Raw genomic sequence first — 4,798 nt, forward strand, 5'->3', positions numbered from 1 at the left:
GTGTGTAGGCAGAGGTCCATGTTGGGTGTCTTCTATCACTTTCCACCTAATTTCTTGACAGGTTACTCACTGAACCTGGAGCTTGTTCACTTATTCAGTTAGACAATTGGCCAGCAAGCCCTAGGGTCCCTCCCTTGCCTGCTTTGAGCTGATGGGTATGTGCGTCCCCCTAACACCCAGCATTTTACACGAGTTCTGGGGATCTGAACTCAGGTCCTCACTCCTGCACTGTAAGTACTTTACTGATGGAGCTACCTCCCCAGCCCTGAGATTCTTAATGTTGAAAAACCAGAACTTAGAAAAGGATCTCTGCATCAAAGTCAGCACCCAGATAGTAAGACAAGCCAGGTGTTTGTTTTTGTTTGTTTTTTTTGTTTGTTTGTTTGATTTGGCTTTTTGAGATAGGGTTTCTCTGTGTAGCTTTGGTGCCTGACCTGGATCTCACTCTGTAGACCAGGCTGGCCTTGAACTCACAGAGATCCGCCTGGCTCTGCCTCCCCAGTACTGGGATTAAAGGTGTGTGCCACCACTGCCTGGCTGACAAGCCAGTTTTTAAAGTATAACTTTGCCCTTAACTTCACTGAAATCAGTTTCAATGAAGTAGTTAAAAACAGAGTATCTGGAAGCAAGCATATGTCCCTGGACTCCAAGGTATGCCTGCCACTCTGCCCTCAATATGTCCTCCCAAATCCCCTGCTTTGGAATTAAGGAAATGTAGTCCTCAAGAGCAGACATTCAAGGAAATAGAAAGTGGAGCCTTTCAGAGGTCATGAGGTAAACAGTGAGGTCACAAGGTAAGGCCCCCAAGATGGTATCTGTGACTTTGTTAGAAAGACATGGGCTAGTTTCATCAGGTTCTACAGAGGAGGAGGGACTTTACCCCATGCTGGAACTTTGATATTGGACTTCCCAGTCTCCAAAACCATGCCACAAACAAACTTCCATTTTTTTTTTTTTTTTTTTTTTTTTGGTTTTTCGAGACAGGGTTTCTCTGTGTAGCTTTGCGCCTCTCCTGGAACTCACTTGGTAGCCCAGGCTAGCCTCGAACTCACAGAGATCCGCCTGGCTCTGCCTCCCAAGTGCTGGGATTAAAGGCGTGCGCCACCACCGCCCGGCCAAACTTCCATTTTTATAAACTGCACAGCATCACTGTTCAGCTACAGCAACAGCAGGAAACAGATGAAGACCCCCTCCCTCTTATACTCTGCCTCGTACCCATTGCAAAAGGTGAACTAAAAAAAAAAAAAAACACCCAAAAAACAAAGTATCAAGAAATCAACTTTAAAATAATACAATAATATAAATTATGATCAAATTGTCTTTTGATAAAGAGGAAACTCCTGGGCGGTAGCATATATCTGTATAAATCCCACCATTCAGGAGCTAGAGGCAAAAGGATTTCAAGTTCAAGGGCAACCAGACTTCACAGACTCTCAAAAGACAGGAGCAGGGCTGAAAGGGTGATTCAGCAGTTAAGAGCTCTGGCTACTCGTCCAGAAGACCTGGGTTCAATTCCCAGCACTCACACAGCAGCTCCAAACTGTTTGTAACTCCAGTCTCAGAGGATCCCATACCCTCTTCTGTCCTTTTCAGGCCCTGCACACATGTGGTACATGGACATATGTGCAGGCAAAACACCCAGACACATAAACTAAAAATAAGCAATAATTAAAAAACAAAACAAAACATAGGGGCTGGAGAGATGGCTCAGAGGTTCAGAGCACTGGCTGTTCTTTCAGAGGTCCTGAGTTCAATTCCCAGCACCCACATGGTGGCTCACAACCATCTGTAATGAGATCTGGTGCCCTCTTCTGGCCTGCAGGGATACATGCAAACAGAACACTGTATACATAATAAATAAATAAATCTTAAAACACACACACACACACACACACACAACACACAAAGAAATATAACAGACTAGTATCTGGAATGTCCTTATTTGGACCTTAACAAGCAAAAGATTGTATTTTCAGTCTCAGAAGGACAAATGTTACATGTGTTTTCTCATATGTAGAATCAAAATAAATAAGCACAAAAGTCAAAGGGAGACTATGTGGAGGATGAGAGGGGATCTAAAGAAAAGGGAGAGGGGAAATGTGAGAAGATAAGAGGGGGAAGAAAGACAAAATATTACCTGCTCCTAGGCAGGATTGTATGAGAGAACTGTGGGAAGGGGAGGGAGAGGATTGAGCAAACATGAGCAAGTTACAGTGACATCTGTGTATGAAAATGTCATATGAAACCCATAATTTTGTGTCCTAACAAAACACTTAAAGGAATGGCATGGGAAATGGTTGATTTTGTAGCTGTTGCTAGTATAGCTGTTCTTTAAAAGACCTTTATCATGGGGGCTGGAGAAGAGAATCAGTAGTTAAGAGTGCTTTCTGCTCTCTTACACAGCCTAAGTTTGGTTTCCAGTATCCATATTGCACAGCTTACAATTGCTTGTACCCACAGCTCCCGTGGATCTGATGTCATTTTTTGGCTTCTGTAGACACCTACACATGCATGGTGAGTACACACACAAATGCGTGTACACCACTGCCTGGCTCTGTTTCTCTCCTATCCTGGATCAATCTCATGTAGCCCAGTGTGGCCTTGAACTCAGAGGTCCAGACAGATCTCTGCCTCCTGAGTGATAGGATTAAAGGTGTGTGCCACCACTGCCTGACTTCTATGTCTTATCTAGTGGCTGGCTCTGTCCTCTGATCCTCAGGCAAGTTTATTAGGATACACAATATATCACCACAGAAACCAGTTTGCCTAGCCTTATACAGAGCTGATTCAGTAATTTAATTTAATCAAAGATGGTTTCCACATTACCAAGAAATTCTTACATCATTGAAAATGGAGACCATAAAGAAATAAACAAAGTTGTATCATATAACTAAAGAAGTATAGTCCCCAAATAAGATTATAGACGGACTCCTTAAGTGTATCCGTCTTGCAGGACACTTCCTCTGCAGGCAGTGCTTCTTAAGCTTCAGCTCTACCAACCCTAGCACATATTTGCAGTCCTTTCCTTTTAGGCTTTAGTTCTGACCTTTATTCTCTACTAGCTGTCTCTATGTCCTAAAATCAAACCCTATTTTATCAGGTCGATCTTGGGATTCCTCATTCACTACTCTCTAGTGCTGTGGGATGGTCTGTATGTCAAATGTGTTGCTGATTGGTCAATGAATAAATCACTGATTGGTCCATGGCCAGGCAGGAAGTATAGGCGGGACAAGGAGGAGAATAGAGCGGAGAAGTGGAAGGCTGAGTCGGGGAGACACTGCCAGCCGCCATCAGGACAAGGAAGATGTAAAGTACCAGTAAGCCACAAGCCACGTGGCAAGGTATAGATTAATAGAAATGGATTAATTTAAGCTGTAAGAACAGTTAACAAGAAGCCTGCCACGGCCATACAGTTTGAAACCAATATAAGTGTCTGTGTTTACTTGATCGGGTTTGAGCGGCTTGGGACTGGCGGGTGAGAGAGATTTGTCCTGACTGTGGGCCAGGCAGGAAAACTCTAGCAACAAATGGCGTCCAACGTGGGGCAAGAGTTTCCACCTAAAACCTGAAAAAAAAAAGATTCTAAAACGGAGCTAAAAACAGCTTCCTAATTGTCTCTCTCAAATGAGCGGCAGCTGCCGGTTTGAGCTACTGGCGGGTTCCTAGCGTGTGCGCTCGACCTGCCCCCGTACGGCGGGAATGAAGCCTCTGCAAGTGGCACATTAAGCTGCATTGTGGATTTAGCCTTTGCTAGTACAAAACAAAAAAAGAGGTTTCTGGGCTACATGCTGCTTGGATAAAAGCATAGACCCACGATGGCTCCCAGAGCTGGCGGTAAGCATACTGCCGCCATGTTGGGAAGCTGAGGTGGGCGGAGCCAGCAGCCACAGCTGCTGTAGCTTAAAGCAATAGATTCACAATAAGACAGATTCAGATGTAATAGTTTAAAATGTGTGTAAAATATACGTAGGCTTAAAAAAGACAAAAAAAGGTGATATATACAGTATAAAAACAAATACATGGTTTTAAAAAATAAAGTCTTTAAAGAGACAGTAAAATTAATATAAAAAATAAGCCACGTAGAGATGACTATTACACAGAGAGTCTGGATTGTGTTGTCTTTGGGATTCTTAACTACAGAGAGATGTTTGATTGTAAAGGAAGCTGAGTTAAACCAGTACGTATATTTTAAAGATACTTTGACTTCAAAATTTGGATGTAAGGATATGTTGCTTTGGAAAAGAGTCTCTTTTGTTTCCACAGAAAGCAAGAGGCTATGGATTTGTTCCAGATTAAGACACATCAGGTTTGACCAACCAAGACCCCCTGAAAGGTCTCCGATGACACCATGGCCCAGATGATCCAACATCCAGAACCGTTTCAAGGCAACTGGCTCAGACGAATACACCCTCATGGACTACTCCATAATCCTAAAATGTTCTTTGTGTCCCCATAAGATACAGTGCCCCCCTCCAGCAGGAAGTAGTAAGAGAAGCTACGCCCAAATTCCCAAATATACCAAGCTGACTTTGGAGATATGTAAAGGTTAAAACCTTCCTTTTTAAGAAAAGAAAAGGGGAGGTGCTGTGGGATGGTCTGTATGTCAAATGTGTTGCTGATTGGTCAATGAATAAATCACTGATTGGTCCATGGCCAGGCAGGAAGTATAGGCGGGACAAGGAGGAGAATAGAGCGGAGAAGTGGAAGGCTGAGTTGGGGAGACACTGCCAGCCGCCATCAGGACAAGGAAGATGTAAAGTACCGGTAAGCCACAAGCCACGTGGCAAGGTATAGATTA

Source organism: Peromyscus californicus, unplaced genomic scaffold, assembly GCF_007827085.1.
Source record: "Peromyscus californicus insignis strain IS unplaced genomic scaffold, ASM782708v3 Scaffold_11__1_contigs__length_118956290, whole genome shotgun sequence".
Taxonomy (NCBI): domain Eukaryota; kingdom Metazoa; phylum Chordata; class Mammalia; order Rodentia; family Cricetidae; genus Peromyscus; species Peromyscus californicus.